At 43.4% G+C, this 17,540-nt stretch overlaps 1 protein-coding gene across 1 annotated transcript in view; it reads left to right on the forward strand.

Annotated features, from left to right (window-relative positions):
* zbtb48 (zinc finger and BTB domain containing 48) overlaps positions 1 to 17,540 on the forward strand; it is a 120,468-nt gene that overhangs the window by 3,806 nt on the left and 99,122 nt on the right. The window lies entirely within an intron of this gene.

Here is a 17,540-nt window from a genome sequence, read left to right on the forward strand (position 1 = left end):
GTGTATATATATATATATATGTATATATATATATATATATATATATAGTATATGTTACATATATGTTACAAATGGGTCCATGGCCACTTTGCTAAATTTCTGCCACATCTGAGCTATCAGCTCTGGATGGAGCGTCCAGTTCTCATGACGCAGAATGACATTCAAAAACCGCGTGACACTCCAAAAACATTTATTTGAGTTGCTGTGTGGTGTGGCCACAGCGCCCCCACAGCTCGAGAAATGCATGTGCCTCTGTGAAGTCTGACACGTGTGACGTAAGTCTGTTGACAGAAACAGCTGTTATCACTCTGCCGGTTTCACGTGAGTTGCACTGCTGCCACCTGTCTGGAAAAGCAGGTCAGCAGCAACAGATCGTCCAGATAAAGCAGAATTCTCCTTCCTGTTTTGTGTGTCGGCTGCAGAGCGACTTGACGCATTTTGAATGGAAATGTCTCACAGTTCAAAATTGACAAATCTAAGATGAGTCTCATCCTTCCGGTCCGTTTTGGGACCAGGAAGTGACGAGAGTAGAACCCTGTGTTTTCCTCTCCTTTTGGGACTCTAGAAATTACATTTTTAATCAGAATTTCCTGAGCTTTTGCGTGGGGGGGACGAGATCTGTTCTAGAGATGACAGAAAACGTCTCTAGAGTTCCTCCAAACGGGGGTTTGAGCTGTACTTTCAGCGTGAATGCCCTACTGATAAAACGGTTCATCCATCTATCTGGAGCGCCCGCTCGTTGCCACTCCGTGTAACGTTCGGGGAGCGGGCACGCGTTTATGCTGCGTCACGTTATTTACGGACGCCAATCACCGCTGTCATGTGTGCCTCACTCAGGCTGCGGGCTCACATCCGTGCTGATGTGAGCTGGCGTGCGCTGAGGGAAAATGTACGCACCCCTGAGCATGCAGAAACGTGTAGGTGAGGGCTGCCGATGCCGCGGGGGCGCGGCGCTTCTGTGCTGCGCTCTGGCTGCGGGCTCACATCCGTGCTGATGTGAGCTGGCATGCGCTGAGGGAAGGTGCGCGCCCCCGTGCATGCGGAACCGTGTAGATTTAGGGCTGCTGCGGGTGTGCGGCGCTTCTGTGCCACGCACAGGCTGTGTGCTCACATCCATGCTGATGTGAGGTGGCGTGCGCTGAGGGAAAATGCGTGCGTCCCTGAGCATGCGGGGCTGCGGGTGAGGGCTGCTGCTGCCGCGGGGAGCGGCGCTACTGTGCTGCGCTCAGGCTGCAGTCTCACATCCGTGCTGATGTGAGCTGGCGTGCGCTGAGGAGGCAGCGCACAGCTTGGGCTGAGAGCGAGATTTCCCACTGGACTCGGTCTGCTGAAAACATTATCTTTGGCTGCTGTGTCACTCACGTTCGCATTTTGTGTGTTTCTCAGACTGCGGTGATTCAAACCCTGTTGGAGTACACCGGCTCGGTTGTGTGGAGGATGTGTGAGGAAAAGCCGCTGTGAGATCGTACGAACTAACAGTCAGGCTGAAAACAGACACTTTAATTCCTGAATGATGTTTACATTTTATTCCAAAAACTCAACCATCATTATGCACACACATCCTCCGCAATGAATCATTTTAAAATCTTCTCTCCGGTGAGCCCTGCGGCTTGTGGTGATGAGGAGGGCTATACTCTTGACAGGAGGGGCTGGCGGCGGAGTGCAGCGAGAAGACGCTGTTGCAGCTGTGGCGTGTCTCTGCTGTCTCGGCCATGGCACTCTCTCCAGTGGGCGGGGGGAGCGAGAGGAGGGGTGCGACTTAAACAGATAGCGCACAGTCTCTGACACCTCCTCCGGCTTGAAAATTGGCTCCGAGCAGCGCGTCCGTCATGATGGGGGCCTTCCAGCGAGTCCATTTGCAGCTTTTCCAACAGGGAGGGGGAGTGACAAGCCATTTGGACCTCTGAACCATTGTCATCCAGGCTGCGATACGAGACAAGGCATACAGCAGACGAGGCACACGGGTTGAGGGTGACGTCAGACGCCCTGCAGAGGGAGCTCTTCGTCTCCTGAGGCAGGTCTGTCCCTCCGGCCTCTGAGATGCTGTACGTCAGCGGCGCAACGTTGCCTGGAACGCATGCTGGTGAGCTTGGTTGGAGAGCGACGTCACCGTCTGGTCATGCCTCCCCGGAGGCGCAGGACGCTGGTCCAACCTGGACATCTTTGCTCCAAGAGCCTTCGCCAGGCTTGGCTGCAGGGGGGCACCGAGGGAGTTTCCGCTCGGTAAAACCCCTCCACTCTGGTGATGGGCGCGAATGTGGAAAACGGCGCTCTCAGTCTACCAGGTCCGGCAGCAGCCTCGTTCCAGTAGGACGTCACTGCTGGGAAACGAGGCCAGATGGGATCAGGACGGCGAGCTGGGGTGAAGCCAAAAAACCTTCCCGCTAGATCATCCGATCTGGGCGGGGGAAGGAGAGGGACGGAAAAAAGTCCCTTCATGTCAGCCTCCTCCTGGATTATGCCTATCAGCTCCGAGAGGTGGGCACTGACAGCTGGGAGTGGTGTGGTCGCCGATGCGAAAAGGCCCGGGGGGGTGAGCATTCGTTCAGCCCCCATCGTTCCGATACTACGCTCTCCAGGAGGGAGTGAGCAGCAGGGGCTGCTGCTGACGTCACCTGTCCCGGAGGAACCATCCGATTTGCTCCGAGAGTCGGCGATAAAAGGGTCGATGGCGTCGTCCAGCGTGTAGCGACCCGCCACTGAAAAATATTCCTCGGCGCTTACCTTGAAACAAGGCTGCTCGTCTGCTTCTCCTCAGGGAGGAGGACTGACGACAGGAGGTTGGCGTGGCGGGACCCAAGGCGGCCTTAACAAAGGTTGTGCCGGTCAAGTTGGACGACTTCCCTTCTTCGTTCTTCTGACAGTGCTATTAGCTCTAAGCACTTTGATAACAGTTTATCTGTTTTAAATTGTGCTCTACAAATAAAGATGACTTGACTTGACTTGATTAGCTTGCTGAAGAAAAATGGGAACCGATTACCCGCTCTTAACGTAATTTATACGGACCGGGTGGGGCCCACACAACAGGTGGATGTGGACTAATCTTTTTCAGTGCGATGCTTTGCATGATGGGATAAACCCACCAGCGACAGCTCTTAAAGGGTGAAGCCTATACGAAATAGAACGGCTCAAGAGCGCCACCCAGAAATTTTCTAAGTACCCTCCACATTAATCTGAGGTCATTTTCACACCAGATAGTCCGGTAGACTCGGTTCGGGACCAATATTCATGAGCTTTTGTTTACATTTGAGCTGGTGCGTTTGCATTCACACTGCACTGTGCAGTCAAGTCAACCTGTTGAACCAACCTATTCCCCCGCTCGCCTGTGGGGGCGCTGCACCAACAACTACTGAAAGAAACGACACAAAAACCTCTGAAGACACGTCGTCTTCTTCTTTTTCTGTAAATAAAAATAAAAACGAAGTGGCATCAAGTTTTTGCAGTTTTAGGAGTTATATTTTGTCATTTTTCAAAAATAGACTTAGCATGAGCAGAAGATGAGACAGAAGACCATGGAGAATATTGTTTTTCACACAAGGCAGCTGACGGCTCCATATAAGGTCAGAGCAATGTGTGTTTGTTTATCCTGTGGAGCGGGGCCCGGTCTGTTTAAATTCACACTGTACTCGAACCGCGCTGGAGTTCTCTTCTACCGGACCGAGACCTAGGTTTTAGCTCGGGCCAGAGTTTGCCTTTTTGTTCCGTGACAGAGTTCGATGGCGCGTTCACACCTCCCTAAACGAACCGGACTTTCTAGGAAAACGAGCTAGAGTTCGATTAAAGCGGACTAAACAGGGCTGGTGTGAATGCACCCTGTGTTTGTCGTAAAAACATGAAATTTGGTACGCTTGTCCAATTCCCCAAGATTCACAGAAAACCTTCAGGCACCAACGTTGTACGATAAACAGGAAGGTGGCCATTTTGGAATGTCGTCCCAATTTTCATACCTTTTTGGCGGTTTACAACCTACACATTTGAACAAACTCCTCCTAGGGATTTCACTCAATTGGTTACAATTTTGGCCATTTTGGTCAAAAGGCCTAGGGGACAAAAAGTTATCAAAACGGTGCAAACCGAAGTATGCTGAAGGGGTGGGGCCAGACCTCAAAGTTTGATATCTTGCCGCGAAGAACGAAAAGCTAATAGCTCCTACATGAAAACTGTCTGAGACATCAAACCTTCAGCGATTGATTCACATCCGGTCCCCTGCAAGACTCAATGGTCAAATCATGACATCACTTAAGCCATGCCCCCTGACAACAGGAAGTGTAAAGTTTTACCTTGAACGGTCCCTATCTGACCCCTGTCACCTGATCAGCATGATAGTGTGGCCAGTGACTGAAGACATGTTGGTGTAACTTGCTTTCCAACACTGACAGTTTTGGGTGGAGCATGTGGGCGTTACGACGTGGCAAAGTAAGTTTTAACGCCGTCGCCATACGTTTGGCTCTAAATTCCACAGATTGGATCTGAGATTCACCAAAGTCACTATGATCGATCATTACCCACCCCTTGAACAGGAAGCCATGATAATTGGCCAATAGCCTCCACAGCTCCCCCTAGAATATTTTAAAAATTCAGACCCAAGCCATTTTTTAACCGATAATTCTGAAACTCTGCGAACATCTGTATCTTCTCAGGACCTATGAAAATGTCTCTTGGAGCCCTGGTCCAAAGCCAACAGGAAGTCTTCCATTTTGGGTCAAAGGGTAATTTTTAGGAGTTTCTAATTGCGAATTTTAACAAACTCCTCCTAGGGATTTTGAGTCATAGCCTTCATATTTGGTTAATATGCCCTTAACACATTGGGGAGTGAAAGTTATCAAAAGCTTTCGGTTTTGTTTCTGTTAAAAGGGGCATGGCCAGGCGTCAGAGTTGCGCTTGATGCAATAAATTTCCAAATGCTTTAACTTTCACATTGATAGACCAAAATGCACCAAACTTGGCATGACTCATCCCTGTTGGATGTCCGACAATCCACTGCCATCATATTTTGTCGTCATCAAAGCCACGCCCCCTCGGAACAGGAAATCTCTTCCTTTACTTGGAATGCTCTCTCTTTGACACCATTGACCTAATCAGGATGATCCTGTGTTAGAAGACAGATAATTCAAATTCAATTCAATTCAAATTCAAAAATACTTTATTAATCCCAGAGGGAAAGATGGTCTGACTTGATTTAAAGTGCGAACCGTTTTTGCTGGAGGATGTGGGCGTGGCGAATCAAGAAGTGACGCCGTTGTAATACGTTTGGCTCTAAAATACACAGATTTCAGTCGAGGTACACCAAAATCACTATGTCAATGTCAATGTTAATGTCAATTTACTATGATCAATCATTATCCACCCCTTGAACAGGTATCCATGATAAGTGGGCAATAGCTTCCATAGCGCCACCTACAATATTCTTACAGTTATAGCTCAGTCATACATCATCCTATCTGCACCAGATTTATTGTGCCTGATCAGTGAGCACTTATAGACACATTGATATTGTTGTTTAACATATGACTCTAGTGCGCCCCCTAGATTATTCTAACAGTTATATATCAAGGATACATGATCCAATATGTACCAGATTTATTGTGTCTGATCAGTGAGCACTAGTTGACACATTGGTATTGTTCTTTAACATTTGACTCAAGTGCGCCCCCTAGATTATTCAAACTGTTATATCTCAATGATATTTTATCTGATCTGCACCATATTTTTTTTGTGCATCATTTTTGAGCACTTCTACACACATTGATGATGATGTTTAACTTTTGACTCAAGTGTGCCCCCTAAATTATTCCAACAGTTATATTTCAGTGAAATATCATTCAGTATGTACCAGATTTATTGTGCGTGATCAGTGATCACTTATAGACACATTGGTATTAATCTTTAACCTTTGACTCAAGTTTGCCCCCTAGATTATTCTAACAGTTATATCTCAGTGCTACATCATCCGATCTGAACTAGATTTTTGGTGCATAATCAGTGAGCAAGTCTAGACCCACTGATAATGTGCTTTAACATATGACTCAAGTGTGCCCCCTAGATTATTTAATCAGTTATATCTCAGTTAATTATCATCCAATCTGTACCAGATTTATTGTGCTTGATCAGTTAACCATTCTACACACATTGGTTTTGCTGTTTAACATTTGACTCAAGTGCGCCCTCTATATTATTCCAACAGTTATATCTCAGTGATACATCATCTGATCTAGACCAGATTTTTTTATGCTTCATCAGTGAGCACTTGTAAAAACACTGGTATTGTTGATTCATGACTTGACTTAAGCCCGGCCCACTCGGAGAATAAACTGATGATTATTGGGTGACTATTCCAGCTTGGCACTGTGTAAGATATAAGGCTGAAACAGTATTCATTAACTGTAGATTACCACATATGACATTTTGAAAAGCTTAAAGGAAGTCCTTTACATTCACTACAAAACAGGAAGTGAAAATAACTCCCATCTGGAAGGTCTGATTCTAGCCAAACTTGTAAGGCTTGCAGCTGGACTCATGCTGATATGGGCGGAAGGCAATTGCAAAGTTTAGGCATATGCGCACCCTGGTGGACGTGTGTGGGAATGGCATGAGAGCATTCGTGATGGCGACTGGGATGTGTTGATGGACCGCCCACGGTTGCGGGTGATGTCAAAGGTTCGGCGAATGCGCACCCCGGTGAACGGGCGCAGAACAGGAGCAAGAGTGTTCGCGATGGCGATTGGGCGGAGTCGCTGGAGCTCCTGCGGTCACCGTAAGGCCGAAGCAGCGCTTTGCTGGGAGGGCCTTCAATGCTGCTTGCAGCTTTAATATTTAAATTATACTTGAGCATTATTACTTAGTTAAAAATTAAGTAGTAGAAAAATTCTGAAGAAATCTTGAAGAATGGTAGTGCTGACCCTAACAGTAAATGACAAAGATTTATCCACCCATGTTTATTTATTTATTTTCTTGTCTGTGTAGTGCTTGTAGGGTGTGTTGTTAATGACTCTCAGCTACTACCACACCAAATATTAGCTCAAGTCTTTACAAATGACTGTTATAGCCATTAGTTAATTAGTTGTAAATGTACACCAAATAATTATTTACTGAAAGTTTAATTGAAGTCTGAATTTTAAGTTCAGTTACGATGGAAATCTATAAAAAAGTCCATGCTCAATAATCCAGGGATATAATACAACAATTTTCAGTCAGGTCATCTGGACAGATTCTTTTTTTGCTGAAACGTTTCACCTTCCATTGGAAGGCTTCAAGAAAACAAACTGTCCAGGTGACCTGACTGAAAATTGTTGGATTGTATACCTGGATTATTGAGCATGGACTTTTTTGGTTTTGAACCAGTTTGACATGACTGTCGATGAGGAAAAGGGCCGGCAACTGAGGAGGGGGCGTGCCAAAGACACCATCTTAGCACTAACATAACTGGTTTGTTCCACTTTGGAGTAAGCTGTTGGGTGAAGAATCAGTTTTGTGTTGTGTGTTTTCTTGACTGATGAAGCCTTCCGGATGAAAGGTGAAACATTTCGGCAAAAAAAAAGAAACTGTCCAGATGACCTGACTGAAAATTGTTGGATGGAAGTCTATGAGAGTTCTGATGTACAGTCTTCATTCTGGGAGGATTTGAGGGGGAACCACAAGTCCTGAGACACTTTGGGTAAAAGAAGACAAAAATGCCTAAGTTTTGTTGTATAAACTATATAAAAGGTGGAGTTTGCACAAATTATTTAGTGTGCAACATCACAATCCAAGTTGAACATTTTGTGCTACGATCTCCAAGAATCAAAACCTTTAAACTGCCTCGTGAAGTCTGAACTGTAGAATTGATGGTTTTTTTTCATTTGTTTCACCACAGTCCTCTTGTTGTGTCAGTGTGTACAAGGTTGTGCAGTTTCAAATGAAATCATCTATATGTCTTACAATGAACTGCCACCAAAAGTAAAGCACACTTCCTGAGCCACGTTTTTGATATATTTTAGTAAAGTTTGTCCAAAGCTACAGGGGTTGTAACAAATTAAAATAATGTAAAAAATAAATACTTGACAACTGAAAATGTTACTCTAAATCTAGATTGTCCATTGAAGCATCAGGGAAAAATCTTAATTCACCAAAATGGTTATGACTCAGTCATTTGTGCAAGGACTGACCTCAAATTTTGTGTGATAGTAGTTGAGACTGATACCAAACATTGTGAGGGCTAAAATCAGTGGCGGCAGGCCAATAGAAGGTGCTAGGGTGCTCTCACATCACTCATCATATTACCTTGAAGACGGACATAAACAAGCGAGGGACTACTGTATACTATAAGTCTCGGACTTTAGAACGCACCTGTGTCTAAGCTGCATTTATTAATTGGGCAGCTGTGGCTGAGTGGTTAGAGCAGTTGTCATCCAATGTGAGAGCTGGGAGTTCTAATCCATCAGCAGTCACATGCCCAAGTGTCCCTGGGCAAGACACTAAACCCCTCATTGCCTCCGATGTGTGTCCCATCGGTGTATGAATTTTATAAAGCACTGAGTAGTCTCTTTAGAATAATTTGTTTAATTAGCTTTGTAGAGATCTAGGGGTGCATTCACACCAGCCCTGTTTAGTCCGCTTTAATCGAACTCTAGCTTGTTTTCCTAGAAAGTCCGGTTTGGGGAGGTGTGAACGCGCCATCAAACTCTGTCACGGAACAAAAAGTCGAACTCTGGCCCAGGTTAAAACCTAGGTCTCGGTCCGGTAGAAGAGAACTCCAGCGCGGTTCTAGTACAGTGTGAATGTAATCAGACCGGGCCCCGCTCCACAAGCAAGAAGTGGAGTACAGCGCAGGGCAAACAAACATGCATTTCTCTTACCATATATGGAGCCGTCAGCTGCCTTGTGTGAAAAACAACATTCTCCATGGTCTTCTGCCTCATCTTCTGCTCATGCTGAGTCCATTTTTGAAAAATGTCAAAATATAACTCCTAAAACTGCTAAAACTCGATGCCACTCTGTTTTTGTTTTTATTTCCAGAAGAAGAAGAAGTGTCTTCAGAGGTTTTTGTGTTGTTTCTTTCAGTAGTTGTTGGTGCAGCGCCCCCACAGGCAAGCGGGGGAACAGGTTGGTTCAACAGGTTGGCTCGACTGCACAGTGCAGTGTGAATGCAAACGCAACCGCTCAAATGTAAACAAAATGTCATGAATATTGGTCCCCAACCGAACCGAGTCTACCGGACTATCTGGTGTGAAAACAACCCTATAGTGCTGTATGAATGGGTAAATGAGGACACAGATTGTGTTGTAAAGCACTTTGAGTCTCTTGATAAGATATAAATCTGCTATATAAGTTCAGTTCATTTACTATTAAATATAAGATAAATCATAGTTTTGTATATAAATAAGATGCTATGGTTATTAAGCCCCGGGTCAGAATCTGTGCCCAGTCTTCTCAGGCTGTGTGCAGCTTTCTTGTAGTACAAGAACCAGCCACCAGATGGTGCTCACAGAATATAGCTTGCTTTCAACACTCACAGACTGTTAAGCTCTGGTAGATTATGGTATATGATTATGGTATTTGGTAGATTATAGTATTTTATCAGTTATGTATAGGGCTCAAAATAACACATTACCATTAAATATCCAAAGAAATTTTGTTAAAAGACAAAGTTGTTACAATCTTAACCAAAATTCAGAACTAGTCTGAAAGGAAGGTCTACCTCAATCCAAGGAGTTGGATTGTGGAATGGTCTAGAGAGTGATGTTAAAAATGCCAAGTCAATGTGTACATTTAAGAAAAAGATCAAAACTGAATTGTTAAAAAAGTATATATGAAGTAGCTTAGTGTGTGTTTTGTATTAGAATTAGAAAAATTAGAAAGTTATTCATTTTGTTCTGTTACTTGAAAATTATTACGATTGAAATAATTGTTTGAAAAAGGGGCAGATATAATAAGATTTTTTCTTCTTTCTGCTGCCTTTCATTTTAAATCTTTTGTATCTTTTTTTATATTGTTATGGAATTGTTTTGTACTTTTTTAAAATGAATAAACTTTATACCATACCATACCATACCATCTTTTTCATTCATTCAACCTTTATTTAGACAGGTAAATCCCATTGAGCATCGAGGATTCATTTACAAGAGAGACCTGATTTCAACAAAGAATGATGACAACAATGGACAACAGCGACAACAATAAACAGTTATAAAAAGTCATCCTTTTTTTGAAATTAACAAATAGGATGGCTAAAAAAAAATAAGTAAAAAGAAAAGTAACACAAAACAGCTAGATTCTAAGGCGAATGTAAAAAACTAAAAACAGGAACATGTCTGCATTGGTCCCTGCCAGGAGTCCAACAGATTCTAAAAGCCACTTAGAGGGTCAAGGTCGAGAGCTTCAGATCTTTTTGCAAGATATTCCAAGAAACAGGAGCAGAGTAGGAGAAGGCCCTTTTGCCTAGTTCAGTCCGCACTGAGGGAACACTGCAGGTAATAATGTCCTGAGAGCGCACGCTGTAGCTGCACTCACGCAGAGACATGAAGGAGGAAATGTATGAAGGCAGCAGACCAAGAAGTGATTTAAAGATGAAAATATACCAGTGAGAGAGTCTGCATGAAGTTAATGATGTCCAGTTAACCAGTGAATACAGGGTGCAGTGGTGGGTACGATAATCACAGCCAGTTATGAATCTTAGTGCACCATGATATACAGCATCCAACATCTGCAGGGATCTTGTAGGAGCGTACATGTAAATAATGTCACCGTAATCAATGGAGGGAAGGAAAGTCACAGATACATGGCGTTTCCTAGCATTCAGGCTTAGACAGGATCTGTTTCTGAAAAAGAAACCCAGTTTAACTTGCAGTTTCTTTACCAAGTTTTCCACATGGAGCTTAAAAGAGAGATGCGAGTCGACCAAGATACCCAAATATTTATAGGAATCAACAAACTCAATGGGGACACCATTTGAGGATGAGATCAGAGGAAGAACTGCTGGGACCAACTTCCTATTTGAAACAGCATCCCTTTGGTTTTGTCTGTATTTAGGACAAGTTTGAGGCAGAACAAATCTGTCTGGTTGTTGTTGAATGCAAATTTCAAAAGCTGGAAAGCCTTATCAACTGTTTTAGCTCGACAATAAGCAACTGTGTCATCAGCATAGAAATGTATGGATGCATTAGGGATGTTTTTACCTACATTATGTATGTAGATTGTAAAGAGGGTGGGTCCTAAGACTGAGTCTTGTGGTACACCATTGTTGACTGTTAAATAACTGGAGGAAGTAAGTGTTGAACACATTGCCTCACATTGCCATTGAGGGATAGTTAGATAACCAACCAATGGTGTGTTCTGAGAAACCGATTTCTGAGAGCTTGTGACACAAGATGTTATGATCCACAGTGTCAAAAGCTTTAGACAGGTCTAAGAAAAGTGCAGCACAATAATCCTTAGCATCCAGTGCTTTAACAATGTCATTAAGAACCTTCAGTGAAGCAGTGGTTGTGCTGTGTTGTTTCCTGAAATTAGATTGATGTGGAGGTAAGATGTTAAATGAGTCTAGGTAATTTTTGATTTGAGAGTTTCAGTTTTTCTAGAACCTTGGCTAAAATGCAGAGTTTAGAGATTGGTCGATAGTTGTTCAGTGAGGTGGGGTCACCTCCCTTCAGCAAAGGTAAAACAAAGGCTGTTTTCCAAGCATCTGGAATGGAGTTTTGGCTTATGGAGAGATTGAAGATGTGGATCACAGGGACTGTGATGATATGAGCAGCCAGCCTTATGAAATAAGGTGGAAGTTCATCTGGACCTGCAGATTGTTTAGGATCAAGATCTTTTAACAGTTTTTTAACCTCACTGACTGAGAATGGAGAAAAAGAGAAGGTGTGATTAAGTGAGGATTGACTTGTAGGAGGGATTTGATTTGTAGAAGTTTGATTATTAAGTGGAGTGGCTGATTTTCCATTAGTAACTGTGTCAAATAAAGAACTAGAAGCAACAAAATGTTTGTTGAAACGGTTCAGGATCTTGTGCTTATTTGACACAGGAACAGAGTTAACGAGAAGTTGTGATGGGAGGTCAGATGATTGTGGGGTGCTTGAGAGAGATTTGATGGTTTTCCAGAATATGTTAGGGTCATTTAGATTTTTGGAGGTCTGAGATAAAAAATAGTTGTGTTTTGCCGCTTTGACAGCAGTTGTGCATTTATTCCTCATCTGTCGAAAACTCAACCAATCAGTGTCTGAGTCAGATTTTCTCGCTGCAGCCCAAAGATGATCTCTCCTGTGCAGGAGGTCAGCTAGCTCTGGAGTAAACCAGGGGCTGTCTCGTCCCTTTATTCTGAACTGACGAAAAAGAGCATGTTTGTTCACAAAATAAATGAAACTATTATGAAAATAGTTCCAAGCGGAGTTCACGTCATCAATTAATGGAATACGATGCCAGTCAAAGTGAGACAGATCCCAGAGGAATGACTGTTCACAAAAACGTTTCAGATCCCTTTTTTTTATTAATCTGGGCTTAGAAGGTGGAAGTTTAATATCTCTCAGAGTCACTGTCACACAGTGATCACTCAAAATGGTAGCAAATACACCTGTACCAGGGAATTTGTGAGGCATATTTGTTAGAAACCGATGGAGGACTTTTCAGGACGATTTTTGTTTAGTCTAGTCGGAGAGTTGATCAGTTGGGTAAGATTAAGAGACTGGCAACATTCCTTGAATTTATCACAGAGGGGGGTGGACTTATCCCAGTCAATGTAGAAATCTCCTGCTAAAAAGATCTCTTTGAATTTTAAATTAACAAAGAATTCCATCAGGGAGGACAGAGCCTCAGGTCTTGTTGAGGGAGGACGATAACAACACACTTCAGATAAAATCTGGCTTCCATTTAAAGTGATGTTTACAGCTAAGGCTTCAAACTGGTTAGGAATTGTTTTAGAAGACAAGACTAGCAACCAGAGAATCTCTAAGTGCAATAATAATGTAATAATAGTGTAATAATAATGACTCCACCCCCCCCCCCCCTTTTTTTGACGTTCACAGCGGTAGATGTTAAATCCATTGGTTACCAGGTTATTATTCAGTACAGATTTGTTGAGCCAGGTTTCAGAGATGAAGATTACATCTGCCCCAGAAGAACTGATCAGAATTTTCAAGGCATCAAGTTTTCTCAGAAGGCTACGTGCGTTTACATGCAGAAAATGAAGTCCAGACACGTTTTTAAAGTCATTTGGTGTCATATGAATAGTGGGGGGTCCAAGGTTGGGCTGAATCCCTGAGAGCAGTAACAACATTATTATCAGACATTTTCTTGCGTTTTTCGTGACTGATGTGTATTTACAGGAGTTAGTAGTGTGACACTTAGCCCTCATAATTGACCCATGAGAAACATTAATGAACACGCGATCATTCAGAACCCAAAAACAGTGAAAGTTGCAATGATGGGCAACTCTAACTCTATCTTCATGAAGCTTGGCTCTCTGACTCATGGTTACAACCATTATACCTTCAAAATGAACGCAATAACTATTGAGGTATCATCACTGGACAGAAGAGTGCTAAACACCTACATAACTGAAATTATTTTAAAATGATTTACCGGTAAAACCCAGTCTTATCTAGGTCTTGTGACTGGAAGCCAAATGGTACTGGGAGAATGCAGTAAATATTGATTAAATTACTACCGTTAATATTTATTGGTAAACACATTTGTTAACAACTGCTGTTTTTAAATGTACTTTCTAAATAAATTTGACGTGATTTCTGCTCAACAAAGTGCTCATATGAGCAGGGAGGAAGGACCCCTCCCTCCCTAAAGGTCTCCTCAGTTCCGTTTAATGCCCCAGTTTAAACTTAAATGAGACACTAGTATTTAAACATATTTACCGTACACAGGTTTTTTAAAACCTTTTTTTTTTTAATATGTCTTGACTGGGACAGTACGGTGGCGCAACTGGTAGAGCTGCTGCCTCTCAGCGAGCAGGTCCTTGGTTCAAACCCCGGTCCAGGGGCCTTTCTGGGTGGAGTTTGCATGTTCTCTCCGTGCATGCGTGGGTTTTCTCTGGGTACTCCGGTTTCCTCCCACAGACCAAAAACATGCATGTTAGGCTGATCGGTAACTAAATTGTCCCTAGGTGTGAGTGAGAGTGAATGGTTGTTTGTCTCGTTTGTCTCTATGTGGCCCTGTGATGGACTTGTGACCCGTCCAGGGTGTACCCCGCCCCTCACACAGTGATTGCTAGACACGGGCACCGGTGACCCCCGTGACACAAAATGGAATAAGCTGGTAAAGATCAATGGATAGATGGATGTCTTGACTGGGGCAGCACGGTGGCACAACTGGTAGAGCTGCAGCCTCTCAGCGAGCAGGTCCCTGGTTCAAATCCCGGTCCGGGGGTAGGGCTGGGTACCTTTCAAAAAAAATCCGTACCGGTGCCGGTACCTTCACTTCGGTGTCGGTTCCTGGATGGTTCTTTTTTCGGTACCAATTTTGTAATTACTATTAATTCTAACAAGAATAAAATTAGTTACACATTACAGTACAAATTGTGAGTTTTATTTTTTAACTTTGGTATTTTTCTATTCCAAGCAGTTTTCTTACATAAAAACAAACAAATAATTTCCAGGTCAAAAGACCAGTTGCAAACCAGTGACACGTCAGTGTCTAATGCTCACTGCTACACACTGAGGACCTTTTCACTGAACAGTTTTTATTCAGAAACATCAACATGTCTGTTTTCTCTGGACACAAACAAGATGCTCCTGGCTGATGGTGTCTCCAGCAGTAGAACATGTTCACTCTGAGGCTGTAGATGATGATTGTTGCACACACAGATACCTGGTTGTCAGTTTGACATAGTGTCCCTCACATCCCACCAGCAGGTCACTGGATTCAATGAGGTAGTGATGATGCAGACTTCTGCACCTCTGTGTCTCTGCCTGGATCTTCTCTGTGGTTCTCTGGGGTTTAGGGCTCTGATCATCTCCCTAATTGACATGAGAACACAAAACATCAACAATAACATGGTTGTGTTATTATTGATCAAAAATCATTATCTAGGCTGAGAGATAAAGGTTTAACTGGTCAACAAAATCCTTTAAAGTTTAATTTACCTCCAACACGCAGCTCCACTGTAGAAAAAGCAGCAAATTTTTAACAACAAAGTCTGATTGTCCTGTGCTCCACCTCGCTTTTCTTTTGTCCTCCTCACATCTGGGTCAGAGGCTCCTGTGAGGAGAACATGAACATAAACAGTGAACATTAGTGAACTGTTTAAGCAGCTGATCCAATGGATGAGCACATTTTTACTACGATTTACGATTGATGATTATGATTTAAGATTTATGTTGCTGTCAATCTTTAGTTAGCTTCCGAGTTTAGCTAGCTACGTAGATAAAATAAATTTACACACTAACATGTTAAAGTTAGCGTTACATGGATCATAATTTATTTCACCGCAATGTACGTGTTAAGCTGCAGTTACGCTAACAAACGTAACTCACCAGCTGAAACTCACAGAGACATCCTCGGAGTTCTTTGATGAAGAGTCCGGTCGTGGAGATAATAAATCAGGACGTTCAGGCTCTACTCACAGGCTGACTTTAATGGTGAGAGGAGGAGGAGGAGGAGGGGGGAGGCTAATGAACTCTTCTCTCCTCGCAGAAAAACACGGAGCAACATTCTGCAGCGCGTGTTGTTGAAGCCGTTCGACAACACGCGCTGCACACGTGAACCCGTCTGTGGGCGTCACCAGCACCATAGACATAATTATACATAGATTAGGTGTGGCAGCTCTATACAGCTCTGGGTGTAGTCTGTTTGTCATATGTCTGGTGTTTTACCAGCCTGCATGCTGAAACCACGTGACACGTTACAGCCAATACCGAAACTTGACACCGAAAGAAGAGTGACGTTTCAATACATACACCGACCGGTGCAGTTCGGTCGGTGCCATAAAAGAACCTCGGTTCGGTACTCAGCCTTATCCGGGGGCCTTCTGGGTGGAGTTTGCATGTTCTCTCCGTGCATGCGTGGGTTTTCTCTGGATACTCCAGTTTCCTCACACAGACCAAAAACATGCATGTTAGACTGATTGGTAACTCTAAATTTTCCCTAGGTGTGAGTGAGAGAGTGAATGGTTGTTTGACTTCTTTGTCTCCCTGTGATGGACTGGAGACCTGTCCAGGGTGTACCCCGCCCCTCTCACAGTAATTGCTGGACATGGGCACCGGCGACCCTCGTGACCCAAAATGGAAGAAGTGCCCAAAAGATAATGGATGGATGGATGTCTTGACTGATTTCTTTCATAAGAAATTCTCTGTTCATTTTCCATTATCGCTGAACAAATGAATAGGTTTGTGCATGAAGCGTAAAATACGATAAATAACACGGGAACTATCTTAAAAACTTAATGTGTGTTTATCTTGGGGGGGTCTCTTTTGTCATTTAGGTTAGACTTCTGGTCACATGATGACAGAGTGGGTGGAGTTATGGTAGGGCATTTGAAATTGTGACCAAGAGTTGTTGTACATCTGATTACCATGAGGGCATTCTCTGTGTGTCGCAAACGCCTGCCCCATGAGGGGCGGCATGCTGGGAGCCACGAATGTCCAGCTCTGTCAAAGGAAAATGCAGTCAGTGGCAGAAAAATACAGAGAGATGTCAGGAAGTGTTTCAAAATAAAATATGAAACTTTTAATTTTAGTAATTATGACAAAAATACATCAACAAGATGCTCCTGCATATAAACCGCGGGGTACAAAGTGTGAGACAAAAGTAGTGGTTTGTACACTGAAGTACAGGACAGGTTGTATTGAAGCTTTAGGAAATAATCCTAGATGATCATCCATCCATCCATCCATCCATTATCTTTACCCGTTTATTCCATTTTGGGTAACGGGGGTCGCTGGTGCCCATGTCCAGCAATCACTGTGCGAGGGGCGGGGTACACCCTGGACGGGTCGCAAGTCCATCACAGGGCCACATAGAGACAAACGAGACAAACAACCATTCACTCTCTCACTCACACCTAGGGACAATTTAGAGTTACCAATCAGCTTAACATGCATGTTTTTGGTCTGTGGGAGGAAACCGGAATACCCGGAGAAAACCCACGCATGCACGGAGAGAACATGCAAACTCCACCCAGAAGTCACCTGGTCCGGGGTTTGAACCAGGGACCTGTTCGCTGAGAGGCAGCAGCTCTACCAGTTGCGCCACCGTGCTGTGCCTAGATGATCATCTTCAATTGAATAGTTTCTGGAGTTATCTCACTTCAATATGGCTGTCACAGCTAAGAGCAAACACAGACATGGTTATAACTTTGTCATATTTATTAATATTAAACAAAAATTTGACATAATAGTAGCTAAGAGTCTTTCATAACACGTACTCTGAGGACTAACAGGTGACGTAAGATCATTCAGGATTTCATTAAAACCGCTTTAACTCCAATTTCTCAACATACGATCATTTCAGTAGTTTAAAGTAGGACATGACAGGTGGTGGGCAATATATCCTCTCCTTCTGTGTAACTTTAATTACATTGTGAATTCTGTTTGGTCTTCTGTCTGTGCAGAATCCAT

The sequence above is a fragment of the Nematolebias whitei genome, chromosome 11 (genome assembly GCF_014905685.2).
Source record: "Nematolebias whitei isolate Nwh7 chromosome 11, NemWhi1, whole genome shotgun sequence".
NCBI classification, from domain to species: Eukaryota; Metazoa; Chordata; class Actinopteri; order Cyprinodontiformes; family Rivulidae; genus Nematolebias; species Nematolebias whitei.